This window comes from Aotus nancymaae, unplaced genomic scaffold (assembly GCF_030222135.1).
Source record: "Aotus nancymaae isolate 86718 unplaced genomic scaffold, 86718_ANA_hifiasm-v0.15.2.pri h1tg000041l, whole genome shotgun sequence".
Classification (NCBI taxonomy): domain Eukaryota; kingdom Metazoa; phylum Chordata; class Mammalia; order Primates; family Aotidae; genus Aotus; species Aotus nancymaae.
In genome coordinates this window covers 19,153,660-19,175,002 of record NW_026988455.1, presented here as the reverse complement: position 1 = coordinate 19,175,002, position 21,343 = coordinate 19,153,660, and the positions used below count along the sequence as shown (strand labels likewise).

General features: G+C 42.8%; 2 pseudogenes; one reads left to right on the top strand and one right to left on the bottom strand.

Annotated features, from left to right (window-relative positions):
- The first annotated feature begins 2,431 nt into the window (after positions 1-2,431).
- LOC110569522 (tyrosine-protein phosphatase non-receptor type 1-like) lies at positions 2,432-11,754 on the top strand (annotated as a pseudogene).
- Positions 11,755-13,170: 1,416 nt separating this feature from the next.
- On the bottom strand, positions 13,171-14,164 carry LOC105723722 (DNA repair protein RAD51 homolog 1-like; annotated as a pseudogene).
- Positions 14,165-21,343: the final 7,179 nt, after the last annotated feature.

The following is a 21,343-nucleotide window of genomic DNA, read 5'->3' as shown; positions in this document are numbered from 1 at the left end:
TATGAGAGAGGGGGAAATCTGGAAAAGGAATACTAATTCTATAACTTGGCAAAGACTATCTGCCATAAGCCTAACAGTCAGTGGAAATCACCAAGCATACGTGTTTCATTTACATTCCCCGTCACCAAGTACAAGGCCCTGCCTTGGGCACTTTTAGGGACATAACGTGGAATATTTCAGAAAGCAAGTCTCAATTTACTAGTTAGTCCCTAAGGGAGATGTTGGGACCACTCCTAGGGCACTGTAGGACAAACACATTTTGGATGTCAGATTGATTTTCGGGCAGGCAGTGGTCTGCAAAGCTTGCAGAGGAGCGCCTTTGGATAGGGGACATGTCAACATTGATGGGGGCAGGGTTCCCAGGCTCTGTCTAGAGTGAAAACCCCTTGTGCCACCGGGCACTTCCATGAGCTGGAGGAGAATGGCACCAGAGAGCAACAGGGCCCGGTGAGCCACCACAGAGGGACCCTGCGGTTTCAGAGGTGACCACAGATCCCACTGAAGGGCTGGACAGAGAGCAGCTGGCTCTGCTGGGTGTGGCCAGTGTCGCTGTGGGGTACAGGCCCAGCGAGGACAGCAGTGGTGCTCGGCGCTCACATAACAAGCTCTGACCTCTGGGGAAGGCAGACTCACATTTCCTCAAGGTTCTCTATTTGTACCAGATGAACTCATTGTCAAATATGAAAGGGCATCGTTCCAAGAGCTGTTGAGAGAGTCTCGTTTACTATGTAAACAAGGACAGAAGGCATCAAAGCCAGAATGCCATTATTCCTTGGCTTCCGAAGGTTCCAGTGGAACTGCTTGCCCCGTGATTACTATTATCATTAAAATACTGGTTGGATTGTCCCATGACCATGAAGTTTATAGCAAAGAGTGATTCTTCCAACAGAGGAGCTGCAATGGTATCTGAGTTTGGCTTCTATCTCCTTAATTTTCTGAGGGTCCCTCAGGGAAGACCCCAGTGCTCGGCAGAGTGGATAGGATTTAGAAGGCTTTTTCAGGGCTTTGATTAGTCTAAAAAAATCCTTTTCTGTCTTTCTTTTTTTTTTTTTACAGCTCCCTTAGAGATTTATTTTGAAGTGCCCCTGCCTTGACTTTTCTGACTGCCTGTGTGGCTTTCAAACCTGCCCACCATGTGTTTAGGAGTGAGTCATTTCCCCACCGGTAGGAGCATAAGAAAAGTCTTAGCCCCCACGGGGAGGATCAAGCGAGCAAACCCCAGAGAGGACTTGGTCCTTACCAGAGGTCGCCTCCAAAACAGTGAGGTGTTCCAGTGATCATTCCCTGACTGATGACTTCCTGAGCTAATTATTTTCTCCAGTAAACAAAGTCTATATGAGATATCATAGAAAATGAGTTTTTTAGACTTTCTTCCACCAAACATGTCTTTTCTTGTTTTCCAGCAGCATTTGCATTGTTTTACCCTGATCTCACTTATTCACCGTTTGTGATATTTTTTCAAGCCTTGGTTCACCTTTTTTCATGTCCTCTTCTGGTCCTTTGAGATAATGCTTTTAGAATGTTACCATTCTGCTGTGAGGCCTGTGTCTATTTCTGTGAGAAGAATTCCATGTGGAGGAGGTGAGGTCCCAGTGTTCTGGTTTGGAGAAGCCCATGACTGCTCATTCTTCTGAGATCCCGCCTATGCCAGGTGTATGGAATACCTTCTTGTGACATGTACAGCTCTTCCCGCTGAGCGTAAAAGCAGGCACCTCACCCTTTTATCAAATAATTGACTCAGAACTTTAAGCAAGACAGATACAAGTATCTTAAAACCTGGATTATTTTTTAATTTACGAGGTGTTGTGTTTCATTTTGTGCACTAATTACAATGTACAATTAAAGAACAGTGTAGGGTTGGCTAACAAAGAAGGTGGTGAAACTCTGATGCAGAATGCCTTCTCAGTAAACTTTTAAAGGGCATGGGTTTTGGTGGAGCCATATGGAGAAAAGCCATGGGCTTTGATTCCAGTGACTACTTCTCATCTCTTTCTCTTATTTACTGATTTGGGCTCTTCATGAAAGGGATGTTTTTCTAGTCCTCTCTGACTCTTGCTCATAGATAATTTAATAATAGTTAAGTCAGAAATGTCTTAAATGAGAAAAGCTTCATCCTATTTAGATTTCTAATTACTCCGTGGAATTTGAATTCCACATAATTTGAGATTGCTTTAAGAGTCCACTAATACCCAGTGCTGGAGTGCTCTCTCGTCACTAATAACGGGGCACTAAATGTCAAATGTTCCTCTAGTGATTTATGTTCCTATTTCACAGCTTGCCTTACTTGCTTTTTACATAAATCTGAGAAATAGTGATTAAAGTGTTGCTGACTTTGGCACATTTATCAGTAGTTTGTGATATCTTCTGATACAATGTTAAGTGCTTGGCTAACAGAAATGAAGCAGTGCTTCAGTCACAGGGCTTCCCTGCCATGGAGAAGGCTGTCCCCAGCGGGGAATGGTGAGTGGTGTGGACTGTCCTGTCTCAGAAGAGCCCATCTGTTTCCTAGGAATTCGCACCTCACAGCAAGAAATGACATCACTGTCTGCCTTTCCTATGGGGTCACACTCACTAGGTAGAAATGATGATGCGATATCCTCTTCTGTTTTAATTTTTAAAACAGTGAATGCTCAAGAAATGGGATCAGCCCTCAGTTTCTCCTCATATTTCGGCCCTAAAGCCCTGTTAACTGTGAAAACTGCTCCTGAGGATGAAATGGGCAGGATCTTTGAACTAAAAAGCAATAGCAAATGTGTGGTGCCTGCTCTGTGGGCATTCTGTTTCTGACAACGTGTTGTCCTGCCCCAGTCTGGCTGTCTGTTCTTTTGTAGGGTCATACAAGAGGTGGGAGGGCCATGGCAAGAAGTGGTCCAGTCTTTATAGATGTTCTTTTTCCAGAAAATGGGTAAAAACTATGTTTTTAAATATCCTGGAATGACAATTCAAAATGCAATGGAGAAAAGGAAGGAAGGAAGGAAGGAAGGAAGGAAGAAAGGAAGGAAGGAAGGCAGGAAGGAAGGATAAAGAGAAAGAAAGAAAGAAGAAAGAGAGAGAGAAAAGGAAGGAAGAAAGAAAAAAGAAATGGAGAGAAAAAGTGAGTCTCAGGCACAGCAACTGTGGAGATAATCTGAATCAGCAGTAATGACTTGAAGCTCTTCAGAAATCTTATTCCCCAATTAGAAACTGACCAAGTGGTCTATTAGAAAACTCTCAGCCTTCACTCTACAAGCTCATTGCCAGGCATGGCCTTTGCTAAGCCAGTGCCGGGGAGGAGGGCATGAGGCTGCAGCAGGGGCTCCGCGTGGACCCTGGAACCTGGGACTGACGGTGCCTCAGCCATCAGCACTGCCTGCCCTCCTGATGGCCTCGGCCTCTGGCCCAGAGCTCTTTCCCGAGGCTGGCTGCTCCTCCATTAAACATGTATGTGGATGTGGTCAGACAACAGGCTGAGTTCTTCCAGAGTCCTCTCCCACCTCCAGAGCTCCGCCCCTTCCCCTCTTCACAAACACCTGCCCGAGTCCCTCCTCAGGGCTCCTGTTGCCTGTTCCCTCTCTCTGTGCAGCCACCAGTAGTTCCTGTGCAGTAAAGGGTTAACTCAGCAAGTCTGGAGCATTCAAACCCTGCCCGTTGAAAAACATGCCTTACCCTTGGCCAGTTTCTGGGCGGTGACCTCTAAGTGCTCAGAACATCCCGCCTTACGAGAGCATCTGTGTGTACCTGGTGTCTCGGGCCACACCAGAGTGTGTGCTCACCATGGGATTATTTCAGGGTAGAGGGCTTGGCACATGCTGTCTCCATTGACCACTGAGGAGGCTGGAGACTGAGTAACTATGGTCAATATATGGTACGAGGAGAGAATCTACATCCATTCCCCACCTATTATGCCTGCATCACTGACTAACCAGTTTTCCTTGCCTCATAAATAGTGATGCTGCCCATAAACCTTTATTCTGGGAGTGGAGCAGAGGAAGGGTCCCTGCAAGCAGCCTGTGCTCTCCAATTCATCTATCTACTCCTATAACAGACCTACATCTGCATAGAGGTCTATAATATCTTTAAATTTTTCCAATATTCTTTATATTTAAAGATTTCTTGGTGAGTATTGGCGCTTACTGACAGGATATTTTAGCGACGCTTTGTCCAATCCTGCTCTCCAAATCCCATGGGGCTTTTGATTTGAATTTAAACTTATTTATAGTATCTTGCCACTTATTCAAGTCTACTTTTATTGCTGTCTGTAAAGGTTTATGGTTTATGTCATGAAAGCTTCTGTATTTTTCGTTCTTTTGGATTTTTAGTTACTGTACTGTTATAAATGAAATTCACCAGCAGCAGCATCTTGGTTTTCTGACCTGGCTTTGCTGTGACCAGCATGTAGTTATAGACAGATGGTAACATATAAAAACCATGACCTGTTTCTAGGTTTGAAACTTCTGTTTAAGCAATCAGCAAGTCAGAAAGTACCACGACTACTATTTGCTAAGAATCCTGTGCTAGGAGCAACCCCCAACGTTTAAAACTTCCCTAAGGACACACTAAATTGAGGCTTAAGATCCCTGTTATCTTGCCCCAAGACCCCAAGAGCCATTGTCACATATGTGGGTCCTCCTGGAAAAGCAACCCAGAAAGGCAGTGAAAACCCATCCAACAGTTCCAACTTGCCATTGGCCGTGATATAGCTTCTTTCACCTTTACAGATCTCGTGTGGTTACCCTAAAATGCAAATAGGAAACCACATGAATTCTTTGGGTCACCAGATTTTTCATGCGTGATTAGAACAGTCCAGCTAGCCAACTTGCAGCCCTTCCAACACAGGGAAAGAGAAACGAACAGAAATCAAGGCAAGAATTCGTGACCATGCTCTTCTTTGGCTGGAGGCATAACAATGTTGATAGCTTTGCTACAGCAATAAGAAAGGAGAAAAAATGCCTTTGCGTGTCCCCAGATTATAGCATGAAATATAAAATAATTTTGAACCACAGAGAAGTGGACCGATTCAGGTCCTCACAATCTTTTACAGGTCAACATTTTCTCAAGAGGGAGAATCCTTCACTCATTCTGTTTTGTTTTATTCTGCGTTTGAGATGGAGTCTTGCTCTGTCACCTAGGCTGGAGTGCAGTGGCGTGATCTCAGCTCACTGCAACCTCTACCTCCCGAGTTCAAGCGATTCTCCTTCCTCAGCCTCAGCCTCCGGAATAGCTGGGATTACAGGCATGCACCATCACTCCCAGCTAACATTTTATATTTTTACTAGAGATGGGATTTCACCATGTTGGCCAGGCTGGTCTCAAACTCACTTGAGGAAGTGATCTGACCGTCTTCACCTCCCAAAGTGCTGGGATTACAGGAGGGAGCCACTGCACTGAGCCCCTTCACTCATTCTTGAGATAAGATCATGGATTTCAGAATGGACTGGCTCCTTCAGCAGTGTGAGAACTAGGCCTACGAGATGTCACTAAAGTCTTTTATTCTTTTGACTGGAACCATGGATGAGCCTGATGTTCTCATCACCCACACAGCAAGTTTCACATAGATTTAGTGAGCAGGTGGAGCCATTTTATTCTGAAGAGCCTGGTCCAGTTTGGAAATGTTTCCAAGCTTTCCAAAATTATCATGTTTTACATTTATTATAGAACACACTTCAAATGTTATTTACGTATTTTTTCTATTTCTGCAAATTTTCATACATATGGAAGCTTTTTAACACTGTTGACCAGTATCTGCACTCAGGGATTTTATGCATAACTGTGTTTTTTAATGACAAGTTTCCATCTCTTAACAGACACCTTGAAGGAGGCAGAAAGAATCTCTCCCCACTGACCTGAGGGACGAAAGGGAAAGAGAGACAGGGAGGGAAATGACTCACAAAAAGAATGCTGGTGTCTCTTCACAGCTATGCCTAAGCTCGACCATGTGGCTTTGCCTTTTTTTCTCATAACACTTTCTTTCACAAAGCAGAAGTTTTAATTTTGATAAAGTCCAACTTACGTATTTTCTCCCTTCATAAATTATGCTTTTGATGTAGCATCAAAAGCTCATAGTCAAATCCAGTTACATAAATTTTCTTTTATGTTATCTTGTAGAAGTTTTATACTTTTATGTTTTACACTTAGGTCTATGACCCATTTTTAGTTAAATTTGTGAAGCGTGTGAGGTCTTTGTCTAGATCCTTTTTTTCTTTTGCACGTGATGTCCAGTTGTTCCACCACCATTTGTTAAAAAGACTGTATCTTTGGGCCTGGCACGGTGCTTCACACCTGTAATCCCAGCACTTTGGGATACCAAGGCGGGCAGATCACCTAAGGTCAGGAGTTCAAGACAGCCTGGCCAACATGGTGAAGCCCTGTCTCTACTAGAAATAGAGAAATTAGCCAGATGTGGTGGCAGGCACCTATGATTCCAGCTACTCGAGAGGCTGAGGCAGGAGAATCGCTCAAACCCAGGAGGTGGAGGTTAAGGTAAGCTGAGACTGCGCCATTGCACTCCAACATGAGCAACAAGAGCAAAATTCTGTCTAAAAAAAAAAGACTGTCCCTTTATCCATTAACCTGCATTTCTTCTTTGTCAAAAAACCAGGTGACTATACAGTTACATGGGTCTATTTTCAGGCTGTCTATTCCTCTTATATTGATTTATCTGTCTGTTCTCTCACCAATACCAGACTTTCTTGTTTACTGTAACTTTAAAATAAGTCTTAAAGTTGGGTAATGTCATTCTTTCTTCTTCTTCTTCAATATTCTACTGATCTATCCAGAGATATTTTGCTATTTCACGTAAACTTTAGAATCAACATGTTGATAGCCACAGAGTAATCTGCTGAGATTGTGACTAGAATTGCACTGAATCTATAGATTCCCAGATGGGAAGAACTGACCTTCTGACAGTATTGAGTCTTCCTATCTACAAACATTAAACATCTCTCCATTTATTTAAATTTGTTATTTCTTTCATCAGAGTTTAGTAGTTTTCCTTCATATAGATCTTAAACCTAGTTTGTTAAGTTCTATCGAAGTGTTTCACTTTTTTGGTGCTAATGTAAATGGTGTTTTGCTTTTCATTTCTATTGTTTATTGCTGATATATAGGACACCAGTTGCCTTTTGGATATTAATTAACCTGCATCCTGTAACCTTTCTTTAATGACATATCAGTTCCAGGAGAATTTTTTGTTAATTATTTGAGATTTTCAACTGAAGAATGTAGAATAATGTCATTTTTGGACAAAGATAATTTTGTTTCTTCCTTCCCAATCTGCATACCTTTTATTTCCTTTTCTTTTTCGCATTGTATTAACAAGGACTTCAGTATAATGCTGAATAGGAGTGATGGGGGGGACACCCTGGCTTTATTCCCAATTTTAGAAAGAAAGCATTTAGTTTCTCACCATGAAGTATGATGTTAGCTGTAAGCATTTTGCAGATGTTCTTTATCAATTTGAGAAATGTTTCCTCTATTCCTAGTTTGCTAAGAGTTTTTAATAAAAACAGGTGTTAGATTTTGTCAAATGTTTGTTCTGCATCTATTGATATGATCATTTAATCCGGTTCTTCTTCTTTAGCTTGTTGATGCGATTGCACTAATTGGTTTTTGAATGTTGAGCCTTGCATACCTGACATACACCTCACTTGATTGTGGCCTAAAACTCTTTCTATACATGGTTGGATTCAACATGCCAACATTTTGTTGAAGATTTTTGCATCTATGTTCATAAGAAATATTTGTCTATAGTTTTCCTTTCTTGCAATATCTTTATCTGGTTTTGGTAGTAGGGTAATGCTGGCCTCATAGAATGAGTTAGGAAGTATTCCTTCTGCTTTCATTTTCTGGAACAAATCAATTATTCCTCAATTGTTTGGTATGATTCACCTTTGAACCCCTCTAAAGCTGGTGTTTTCTGTTTTGGAAGTTTATTGATTATCAATTCAATTTCTTAAGTAGATACAGGCCCATTCAGATCATCTGTTTTGCTTTATGTGGGCATTGGTAGGTTCTGTCTTTCAACTAATTGATTCTTTTCATCTAAGTTATACAATTTATGGGCATAGAATTGTTCATAATATTTCTTTATTGTCTTTTTAACATCCATTTGATCATTAATGATGACTCCTCTTTCATTTCTGATATTAGTAATCTGTGCCTTCTTTCTTTTTTCTTAGCCTGGATTGAGAAATTTTAAAATTATTTTTATATAAAAACATGGCATGAGCATATTTGCAAAGATGTCCCTCTGTTGCTGCAGCACCAGCCCCACCCTCAGTCATCCTGCAGCCTGTGCTTCTGCTCTTTTACAGGAAACTTGAGGAGTTTCTCAACATCTGACTCTCTGAGTATTACATTTCATTGCTTCTCTGAACTAGGGCACTCAGGGAAGTTTTTCCACTGAAAGGTAATGTCTTAATTTCTTTGCAAATTAGCACAGAAGAGAAAATCTTGCACTTCACACTAATGAAAACAGTGTGTGGTTTTGTGCTTTGGAAACCTAGCAAGGCCATGCAAGCTTCTCACTGAGCAGCAGCACTGCACTGCCTCTGCCAACTATTAACATCCCCAGCCTTGAAAGTCAAAATAAAAGTCAAAGTGGACAGGCGGGTATTGCATGGAAGGATGAGAAGCAATAGGAGAATCCACCTAGCTCACTGTGGCGTGATGAAACAGAGATACAGATTTGAGAGTTATTCAAGGTATCAGGAATTTGACTTATACTCGCCCCCTCTCCACAGAATACTGTGAATACACACAGAAGCTGGGCTGAAATGTGATGTTACACAACCCCCAAGAGGTTTCTACAAGTCGTCTCTCTTATCCATTTATTTTTTTCAGCCGAAGATAAAGCTATGGCATAAAGTTACATCCACAAGTACTTGAAGGAATTTAAATATCTATTAGTAACATATGGTCCATAGATTATTAATATTCATATGGAAATAGCCATATAAGATTTACGTATAAATGACCACAGTTCATCAATAATATGAAGATTCTATTGATTCATTCATATTACATTAGAAAAATGTGCCTATCTAGCACAATAAAATCTGAGCACATTTAATTGAATATATGAACCGAATTTTGATTTCCAAATCTTAAAGTTCATTAATACATGTAGTGAAAGCTCACTTATACCATTATCTTGCAACCATTAGCATAAGGTGATTTTACCATATCTCACGGAGTATTCAATTCTATAACTTCCTCTTTTTTTAGGTTTTAAAAAAGCCTTTATTTTTTAATGTTACTATGTGCATTATAGGAAACTGAAAAACACAAAAAACAAAGAACAAAGTCATCCACAATCATAAGCAGTTTACAGTTTAACATGTCCTTTTAGGTCCTGTGTGGGTGTAAATGCCAGGATTCATCCCATAAATTTCCAGTGAATGAGTGAGCCAAGGGGTCTTGAGCCACTCACAGAGAGAGAGCACAGCTACATGATCCTGTAGCTGACTAGTTTGCCCTCTCCCCATTTATTCAGTATAGATTTAATAACAGAGGCTCTAAGTCAACACACTTGTAGAGAAAAATTAAAGGCCAAGTTTGGATGCCCAAAGCAAACACCATTAGTGAATAAGCTCCCTAGTCGACCTCCCCCAAGAGGGCCATTCAGCTCAAAGGTTACTTTTAAGACCACATGAGTAAACAACCTAGCTAGGTAAACTACTCACAATCCTTTGTATTTGCACCTTAATCTCTCTGGCTCCTGCAAAGAGATTCTGACTGCTTCAGCCAAGAACTGTAGAAAAAACCCTTAGGCCTACATCCTATAACTTTCTGTACTATTTTTCCTTTAATAATTTTGCCATGACCCTGAGTGAATTCCCACATGTAGACACAACAGTCAATTTTATGGGACTGAGATCACACAGTATATATTATGCTTTTACACACATCTGGAGTATTTACCAATTCAATATCTCAAAGCTATATGAGTATTTTGATAACCAAGAATATACTACACCAACTCAATCTGTTAGAAAAAAATGTAATCCTGCCTTTCTTGGGACAAAAATGTCATAGAAGACAAAAATGGTGACATGCCTCTGGATAAAATCATTGGCAGAGTTTTGATTAAAATACTGCATTCCCTTAATACTCAATTTAAAATGAAATATACAGCAACAGAATACACTAACTATAATGTTTCTAAGACAATTCATTAGCAGATCTATACTATTAAAATATTAACAAGGTATGTTTTCATTGAATTTCTTAATGTATTCCTATAGTACAGCTAAAAAAGATGCACATACATCAATGGCTATTATAAAAATGTAAATATGGACATATCTGCAAACATCACTCTCTTTACACTTCCTTCTCTGTCGCCAATCTAATGAACAAGTCCTGGCATACACTGCTTAGAGGTGGTTTAGCAACTCCATGTCAGCTGGGTGTGGTGGCTCATGCCTGTAATCCCAGAACTTTGGGAGGCCAATGCTGGCAGATCACGAGGTCAGGAGTTTGAGACCAGCCTGGCCAGCATGGTGAAACCCTGTCTCTACTAAAGATACAAAAAATTAGCCAGGCGTGGAGGCAGGTGCCTGTAATCCCAGCTACTAGGGAGGCTGAGGCAGGAGAATTTCTTGAACCCGGGAAGTGGAGGTTGCAGTGAGCCAAAATCATACCATTGCACTCCAGCCTGGGTGACAAGCCAAGACTCCGTGTCAAAAAAAAAAAAAAAAAAAAAAAAAAAAAAAATTCCTTGTCAAAGTTGCATCTTTTCTATAAACTATAACCAAAAAAAAATTACAAATTGGATAATTCACTAGTTCTAGTTTTTATCACTGGCCACAAAAAGAAGAAAAAGAAATGATCTTTGAAGACACAAATTTGAAATTAACATTGATCTCTGAAGATACCAAGTCATATTATACATTTCAACAGCTAGAACTGGAAAATCTTACAACCCAAGAAACTTGAGAGATCTTACATTTCCACTATATCACATGGCCTGACTGTGGAATACCCGAATTGCCAGTTTCATTCTTGAACTTCTTTTCAAAGTCAGAGGGTCAGGGCCACTCAGCCCGGAGCATGGCCCCTTAGTGGTGCACTGCAGTGTGGACATCTGCAAGTCCGGGACCTTCTGTCTGGCTGATATCCGCCTCTTGCTGATGGACAAGAGGAAAGACCCTTCTTCCATTGATATCAAGAAAGTGCTGTTAGAAATGAGAAGTTTCAGATGGGGCTGATCCAGACAGCAGACCAGCCACGCTTCTCCTACCTGACTGTGATCAAAGGTGCCAAATTCACCATGGGAGACTCTTCCATGCAGGATCAGTGGAAGGAGCTTTCCCACGAGGACCGGGAGCCCCCACCCGAGCACGTCCCCCAACCTCCCACGCCCTCACCCCCACCCCCACCCCCACCCCCCGCCCCCGGCCACCCAAATGAATTCTGGAGCCACACAATGGGAAATGCAGGGAGTGCTTCCCAAACCACCAGTGAGTGAAGGATGAGACCCAGGAGGATAAAGACTACCCCATCGAGGAAGAAACAGGAAGCCCCTTATATGCCGTACCCTACAGCTTGGAAAGTATGAGGCCAGACACTGAAGTTAGAAGTGGGGTCGTGAAGGGAAGTCTTCGAGGTGCCCAGGCTGCCTTCCCAGCCAAAGGGGAGCTGTCACCACCCGCGAAGAAGGAGGACCATGCACTGGCTCTCTGGAAGCCCTTCTTGGTCAACATGCACGTGGCCACGGTCCTCATGGCCGACGCGCACCTCTGTTACAGGGCTCTGTCCAAGAGCAACACGTAACCTGACCCTCCTCCACTCCATCCACCTCCACCCACAGTCCACCCCTGCCCGCAGAGCCCACCCCGACTAGCAGGCATGCTACGGTAGGTAAGGGCCGCCGGACCGTGTAGAGAGCCGCGCCCTGGAGGTATGTTGGTTCTGCACTGAAACCCTTCTTCCCTGGATGTGTGTCTCACCCCCATCCTTTTACTTTTTGCCCCTTCCCCTTTGAGTACCAAATCCACAAGCCATTTTCTGAAGCGACGGAAGGAGAGGACCCTGCTGGTGGCGCAGAGGGAAGGGGCCTATACCCGTCTCAGGGCTCGCCCCACCCCCGGGCTCCCTTCTGGAGCAGCCCAGGCGGGTGGCACACCAACAACCCCCCTCGAATACGCAGGGAGCAACTCTCCGCTCCATATTTATTTAAACAAAATTTCCTCCAAAGGCATCCATAGTGCACTAGCGTTTTCTTGAACCAATAACGTATTAAAATTTTTTTGATGTCAGCATTATATCAAGGGCTTTATCAAAAAGTACAATAATAAATCCTCAGGTAGTACTGGGAATGGAAGACTTTGCCATGAGCCTGCTGCGTCAGACTAGTACTGGAAAGGAGGACGGTTTTAAGCAGTCGTTATTTAGTGATACTGTGGGTAACTTGAGAAGATAGAACAATGCTATAATATATAATGAACACATGGGTATCCAATAAGAAACATGGGCTGGGCGCAGTGGCTCATGCCTGTATCCCAGCACTTTGGGAGGCTGAGGCGGGTGGATCACTAGGCCAGGAGTTCAAGACCAGCCTGGCCAACATGGTGAAACCCCGTCTCTACTAAAAATACAAAAATTAGCTGGGCATGGTGGTGCGTACCTGTAATCCCAGCTACTCAGGAGGCTGAAGTAGGAGAATTGCTTGAACCAGGCCAAAGAGGCAGAGGTTGCAGTGAACCAAGATCGAGCCACTGCACTCCAGCCTGGGCTACAGAGTGATACTCCATCTCAAAAAAAAAAAAAAGAGAAGAAAAGAAAAGAAAAGAAAACAAGAAACATGACGTGAGATGACTTTATCCCGCTTATTCTCCTCCCTGTTATTTGCTAGCTCTAGTTCTCATCACTGCTCCCCTATGTGTATTAGAATGTATGACACGTCTTCTCGTGTCCTGATGAAAAATATGTGCTTGAAATGAGAAAATAAATAAATAAAATAATTTTTTTTACACTCCAGAAGGAATAAACATTTTAGATTGGTTTGTGACTACTGACCTGTCTCCTGTTTACACCATCAGAAAAGCTGACACAATAGCTGTTTTCCCGGAAGCCTTTTCTGGCAGTCACAACAGGAAGAGGCCTGTGGAGAACCCCAGGGGGCAGGGCGGTGCACTCCCATTAGGCTGCCACACTTAAGGTTTGTAACAGGAAAAAAACACCAATGATTCAGTCTTTGGCATCTCCCACTGCATCTGCACTGATAGCAAACCTAGCTTCAGCTTCAGGAAGACAGGGAGAGTCGTAGATTTTGCAGATTCTGGTTTCTCCTCTTCCTTTCCTCCGATACAATCTAGTTGTTGATGCATGGGCGATGATATTTCCTCCAATAGGTTTTTTGGGATGGGCAGCAAACATGGCTGCTCCATCTACCTGGGCTACCACCTGATTAGTGATTACCACTGCAACACCAAACTCATCAGCAAGTCACAGAAGCATCCGCAGAAACCCGGCCAAGTGCATCTACCTGGCTGAAAGCTCACCTCGACCCCAGTAGTCTGTTCTGTAAAGGGTGGTGGCACTGTCTACAATAAGGAGTGCATACCAGATTCTACTATCGTGGCTGAGGCTTGATAAAGGAGCTGGGTCTGGCGGTCTGTGTTGAACGCTCAAGCATATGCTACATTATGCAGGACATCACTGCCAGAGAGACCATACCTCTCAGCCACTGCTAGCAGCCGTTCTGCCCTAAAATACCCTTTCCTTCACCTCCACCCCGGTCAATGGGAAGCTGGCAGGTGACAGCCAGTGTATGTGTGACAGATCTGGGTCTTCCCAGTTCGGAATGCTCCAAACATTTCTGTGATCCATCCAGTCTTAATTCCACCTTGAAGTAGTTTGTCAAGCTCTCTGGAGCCAGTAGTAATGTGTGTGATCTCTGGCCGCCTTTGGTGGAATTCAGTTGCGTGGTGAAACCCACTGGAACTAACTTAGCTGCTTCAGCTGGAATTGTATCAGCTTTGGCTTCCTGATACCCTTAATATTTATTAGCTCCTTCTTTGGTGCATAGGCAACTGTCTCCACAGTATGGAATCCAGCTTCTTCCGATTTTTTTCACATCGTTGGCATTTATGCCACACTGTTCTAACTGTGAAATGGGTTGTAGGCCAGACCTTTCTTCTTCTACTGACGTATCTGCATTTGCTTCAAGCTGTGTCTACATTGCCGTTACTCAGGCTGCGCGCTCCGACTTCAGCTGTGGACCTGGCACATGTGCAACCAGCGTGGACTCCAACACCCCTGGGTTGCACCCCACTTCTCTACTCGCTTGCCCCAGCCTGCTGCGCCCACCCCAGGCGAGTTTCAGCCCCCAGCTGCGTGCCTGGGCTTGGTCTCTGGCAGCTGCCCACACTCCCCAGGACATTCATAAAGCTTAGATGTTGCAAAATAATGAACTTGGTCCAGAATTACACACAGGTGCTTTACTAAAAATGCTCACATAGACCTATGGTTACCATCTGAAACTGTCTTCTAGATGTGAAGATACTAGCAAGGAGCCCTTTCCTTCACCCTTCCTTTTCTCCGTCTTCCACCATCCCGGTGACTAAGCATAGGACTATATCTGGCTCCGAGAGGTGGAGTAACGAAGGTCACTCCCAGAAGACAGGCCTTCCTAAAATCTAACGAAAGAACATTTATAGATAGATTGTTTTACTACATCTATTTTTTAACATACTTTGAGTCTTAGGGCTTATTTGTCTTTTAATACCCACTATTGGCTGGGCGCAGTGGCTCACACCTATAATCTCAGCACTCTGAGAGGCCAAGGTGGGTGTATCACCTGAGGTCGGGAGTTTGAGACCAGCCTGACCAGCATGGAGAAACCCCATCTCTACTAAAAATACAAAATTAGCTGGGCATGGTGGCGCATGTCTGTAATCCCAGCTACTTGAGAGCCTGTGGCAGGAGAATCGTTTGAACACGGGAGGCAGAGGTTGCGGTGAGCCGAGATCATGCCATTGCACTCCAGCCTGGGCAACAAGAGCAGAACTCCATCTCAAAAAAAAAAAAAAAAAGAAAGAAAAAGAAAAAGAAAATGCAGACATAAGGGGCAATGATGAATGTGCCTCTCCATAAACACACTGGTATAAAGCCCTTTGCACTTCTCCTCCTCCTTCCTCCCCAAACTAGCACAAATATAATAATGTGTATGGTTCAGAGAATTGGATTGCTCAATTTCCAAAAGACAATATTTCACATCAAAAGGATATCTACAAAATGTGTTACTTACCTTTACTTTTAACATACTTTGTGCACTTCTAAACATCTAGAAACACTAGATGATGTTTTAAATAAGACATAAGTTTGTCTGTTATATACACCGTAGTTTTGAATAAACTACACACACGTATCAGTGGTTATACTGAAAGTGTCTTCTCAACAGGAACATTCTGTCCTAGAACCTTTCATTCCTTTCAACTTCTCTTCACCATCAACCAATTGGATATAGGCACATGGGTCATTTAGAGCTGATGTTATTTCACTTCCAAAAGTCCTTTTCAGAAGACAGTCTTTCTATGAATTTTAACAAAGGGTACAACATATGTTAATTTACTAACTCTCTTTCTGTCATACATTGGCAATCACTTTACTATCTAGAGACTGGTCTAGATATTATAAAATTAGGACTCGTTTGTCCAGTATATACACAATACATACAGTATAGCAAAGATAAATAAAATGCATGCAACACAAAGGCAATGGATTAAGCTGAAAATTTCTAATAAACGCTAGCAAAACACCTTTTGCAATTTCTTCCCTATTACCACCCTCAACGCAATAAACACGTACAGAGAGTATACTGTTGACAGAGGTAGTTCAACAACTCCACTTCCAAATAGTATTTCCCATCTGTTTTTTAAAAGCTATTTACAAATAAAAAAAATGCAATTATACTACTTCTACTTTTAAATAATAGCCTGCCAGGTGGGGTGGCTCATGCCTGTAATTCCAGCACTTTGGGAGGCTGAGGCAGGTGAATCATTTAAGGTCAGGAGTTCAAGATCAGCCAGGCCAACCTGGTGAAACCCCACTTCTCATAAAAATACAAAAATTAGCAGGGTGGTGGTGGTGTGCACCAGGAACCCCAGCTGCTGGAGAGGCCGAGGCAGGAAAATCGCTTGAGCCTGGGAGGCGGAGGTTGCAGTGAGCTGAGATCACACCACTGCACTCCACTCTGGGTAACAGAGTAAGACCCTGTCACAAAAAACAAATAAAAATAAAAATAAATAAATGAATAATTAAGCATTTTTAAGTATCTAGAAAGACTAGATATTTCATTTAACTTGTCCACCATGTGCACAGCACCATTAAATAAAATTGTACACACATAGCAATGGTTATAATGTGAAGTATCTTCTAAAATGACCTTTTGGCCTTGAACCATTCTCGCCTCACTTTTTTCTCTCTGCCTTCAATCCAATGGACAGGTACAGGCACATGTAACGCTTAGAGACAAGCAAATTTCTATCCAAAAGTCATTGACAGAAGACAAGTCTTCCTGTAAATTTCAACACAAGGAATAAAATTATGCTAATTTTCTCGGTACTTTGCCATACACAACGTCTGGGACTAGATGCTGCAAAATTAAGACTCGCTTTTTCATTACATGCAGTATATGCACAGCAAAACAAAATGCACAAAACATACAGAAAAATGGTGTCTGAAAATGTCCAAGTACGAACACACTAGCATATTACCTTTTGCAGTTTCCTCCCTCTCACTTCCTCTAAGTCATTGAACAAGGATAGACAGTACTATACTGCTCACAGTTCAATTTCCAAAGAAAGAGTATTTCCTACAAGTTTTAGCAAAAAGATATTTACAAAGAGCTATGTTGCCACCTCAACATTTAACATATATCAGGCACTTTAGCCATCTAGACAGACTAGATGTTTCAGGTAAGGAGTGAATTTGTCCATTATGTACACCGCAGTCGGGAATAAACTGCACACATGCAACCATAGTTAGAATTTGTAAGAGTCTTTGAAATAGGGACATTCTGGCCTAGGACCCTTCCCAGCTCCATCAACCCAGTGAGAAAGAATGCTCAGCTTTTCAGAAGACAATCTTTCCTCGGAATAAAACAAAATGTAGGAAATACATGAGTTCACTAACTCTACTTTTGCCATACACAGGCACCGTCTTTAACATCCAGCAAAACTCGATGTAAACTAGAACTCGTTTGTCCTTTATATACACTGTATACAGAGATAAGTAAAACAAAATGCACAGACATAACAGATAATGGTTCATCTTGCCTCACTGTGAGCGCAGTGGCACAGAGCGCTCTACACTTCACCCCTCTCTCGACTCCCCTGAACCAGGTTCAAACACACTGCAGACTACTCAACAGGTGGTTTTGTTTCTGGTTTTGGGCTGCGGGGGAGGTTTAGCTTGCTCCCTGCTGGGATCCAGGCTGTTGGTCTCTCGCTCTCCCAAGAATGGGAGAGGGCGAGGTGTGCTCACAAGTAAATACTGGACCCAAAAAGTTTTTGCAGGAAGTGATTTATTTAGGCAGAGAGAAAGAGAGAGAAAAAAGAAGGGGAGAGAGAGCTAGTTCTCACACTGAGTGAGGAGAAAGAAAAGCCGCTTTCTCCTGAGAAGGGTCCCCAGAGGGGGAAAATCAGGGAAGGAAAGCTCCTCTCACACTGAGTGAGAGAATCCAGAAAGATGGAATCCAGGAGACAGAAAGCAGCTTCCACAAAGGTAGTGGAAGGGGACCCACATATGGACTCCAACGAGGTGAGGAAGAAGGGGACTTTTAACCTGGGAGGAATTCCCACCTTCTCTAAGCCCCCTGGCCAATGAAAAGAGTTCCTTTAAACTTCTGCTGGAGTGATTGATCTTTGATCCTTTCCCACATGTGCCAAAGTTAAACAAAGACCATTAAGTCTTCTGAATGGAGGCATGGGGGAAGGCAGGTAGGGTCTGTCACTGGGAAGTTCCTGCCCTAGAAACTACGCCCCCTTGTGGACCCGGAAAGAGCACACATTCCCTCAGTTTGGCCATTCTCCCACAAAACAACATTTCATATGAATTTTAACAAAAAGATATTTGCAAAACGTGTTTGTTACTCCCTCTAATTTTTACATCTATCAGGCATTTCAGAACACCATGACTACAATGGCGGAGCCCTCTAGGATTCTCAGCAACACCAGGTACAAATCGTCTGTTACCAATGAACAACGCTGAGAAGCCGGCACAGCTCACACGGTGCTCCTCAAATCCACAGGTGCAAAGCACCACTATTAATTAGTTAAGATGTTTCATGCTCTGACTAGGGGTCAGCAGTTGCTTTAGCAAAAGAGCTCAGGCAGGTTCTAGCCTGCTTGAATTAATCCTGACAACACCTACAGGTAACTGATATTTCTGGGTCACAAGACGGGCATAGATCTAGTCTGAGTAGGTAGTTCCAGTTTTTCAAAGCAGCTGATCCACGCTTTGCCGCCTTGCAGCAGTGGGTGAGAGTTCTGTGTACTTGCTATCCCTGCCAGCACTTGGCATCGTCAGTCTTTTGAATTTTGTTCATTCTGTTGAATGTACGGTGATGTTTCATGGTGAGGTGAGTTTAATTTGCATTTCTCTGATGAGTGATGATATTAAACATATTTCCATATTTCTTGCCCATTTTGTATGTCCTCTTTGGGGATGTGTCTGTTAATTCTTTTGTCTTAAAAAATTGTCTTTTATTTATTTGAATGTGTTCTTTAGATACGCAGAACATGAGTCCTTTGCTGGACATATGCATTGTAATTCTCCAAGATTCTGGCTTGTCTTTTCACTCAGTAGTGTATTTCAAAGAGTAGAATTTATTAATTTTAATGAAGTTTAATGTATCACTTTTTTCTTTATTGTTAGTGCTTATGGGTCATGTCTAAAGAATCTTTACCTATCCCAAGGTCACGAAGATATTCTTACATTTCATTCTCAAATCATCATTGTTTTAACCTGCAACTTAAGATCTTGATCCATGTCAAATTAATTTTTGTAAATGGGGTGAACTAAGAGCTTCGTTCATATTTTCCAAATAGATATGGAGTTGATGTAGCATCATTTATTGAAAAAAACATTCTTCACTCACTAAATTTCCGGAGTGGCTTTGTGTCGATTCTGTGACCATTTATGTGCAGGCTATTTCTGGATTCACCAGCCTCTTCCATTAGTTTATTTGTCTTTATGTCAATACCACAGTGTCCTAATTAGCAAAGTTTTATTGTAAATCTTGAAATCTGGCATTGAGAGTCCCTCAACTTTGTTTTTATTCCTTAACATTTGTCTGGGCTCTTCAAGATCCCTTACAATTCTATACAAATACAAGACAATGTATTTCTGAACAGGTTCATAAGAAAACACAGCCTCGTAAGAAAACACAGCCCATTACACTTAGAAAGTGTTTCGCCACTTGGGTGTTCTAGGGCAGTTTCACAGGAGAGAAATGCTCGGGTGGAACATGCCCAGAACAGGAGTCAGATGAGAATTGTGGGCAGGAGCATCAGCACGTGCAAAGACATGCAGTCCCATGGTTGAGGCTGGGGGTGGGGCAACAAGGAAAAGGGGAGGTTGGGGCCAGCCTGAGAAGGATTGGCCCCTGTGGCAGGGTCTGCTGGTACTCTCCAATGCCCACGTCTTCCTCTTCTCCCTGGTACTCTCCAATGCCCACGTCTTCCTCTTCTCCCTGGGCACAGAGATGGATGACATTTCCCAAGCTCTGTCACAGTTAAGTGGTTCACAAGTTCTTGCTGACGACATGTCAGTGGAAGTGACAAGCTCTTTACTGGCTCTTTCCTCATCTTGTGGCTGCATGGAGGGGACTCCCAGTCACAATGTGCCAGAAGCCTGTGTTCCAGAGTGGCTATGCACAACAGCACAGATTTTTCACAGGAAGAGACCCAGGGCAAAGAACAAGAAGAGTTATGAAGCTATTGCAGTTGTCTAGAAAGAGACAGTGAGAACCTGCACCCAGGTGGCGGCGGAGAGGACGGATGGGTCTTCTCCAACCCTTGTTGATTTTATCTAATGTTCCCTGCTTTGGAATACGTTTCTGACAGTGATATTTTGTGCAGTGCATAAAACTCATTCACAATATTCACAATGATGATGCTGATAAGTAAAGGGCAATAGAATGAGAAGCACCTTTCAGAAAACACGTAGACAAAAGCAGTGATTCTGGTGTGCAGACAGAATGGCTTTATTTCACAGTAACCATTTGAACGTGACAGCCAAGCCCCAAAATGGACTCACCACTCAGATTAAGTTCAGACCCTTTCACCATCACTACCACAGTAAAATGTTATATTTGCTGTTTGCTTTCCCTGCAAACTTAGCCCAACTGTCCCTATTCTACCTGGAAAAGGGGAGCCCAGGCTATTTCCTCTGAGGCTCACTGAAGTCTCCATCCACCCTTTCGGTTTCTGTCTAAATTATTCCTAGACGGTCTGTTCTGCTTGCCTCACCCACCACCTCCCATCAGAAAAAAATTCAGTATGACCTTTCTCAGTAAGATATAATGAAGACTTCAGCTTTTACATTCTCACAAAGGACAAAACCTTTCAATTGACAAAAGCTATAAGAAGGAACAAATAATTTATAACATTTCAGTCTTCGGAAAGCCAGATGTGACAAAATTTCTGTGAAACTGGCCCCAGAAGACACAAGCACAGCCTCCTCTTTGATACTGACATGAAACATTCTCCATCTTTACCCCTCCAGAGTTCTTTACAAGTTGAGCCGTTTTGAGAGCGATTAAGCGTTTTGGAGTCAGCAGCATTGCTAACAAACAGTGGAGAGATAGACAAAGGTCCTTGGTGCAGAGGGGACACAGCAGCAGCTAAAACTGAGGGCAAACTCCCGTGTTGGGAGTCAGCCTTGCTCCTTTGTGTGTGTAACCGGGATGAAATTTTAACTTCACTGCTATGTGTATGTAAAATGCCACATTATTTTATCTAAAACAGATTAACTTCCATTCTGGAAGGGAATCAGTAGTGATTGAGACAATCTTCCCATTCCCTCCTCAAAGTATAGTGAAGTGCAAGGGGTCTGAAACACACACACGGGCATGCACATGCACACACCCAGACCCAAGGGTTCTGCTGCATGCATTTTCTAAAAATGCTACTTTTTATTTCAAATACATCAGGGACACTGCTCTTAGACAAGACATGACCTCTGAGAAGTGTGGGCGGCAGAGCTGCCATCAGCGGAAAGCAGTACATGGCAGAAGTGGGGAGTGGGGACGACCCGAGCCAGGCTGCTGCTGTGTCTTCGGCCAAGCTCCCGTGGGCAGAGATGGAAGAGTATCATGCAATCCCACATGCTGCTCCGTCGCACTCCAATCCTGTCC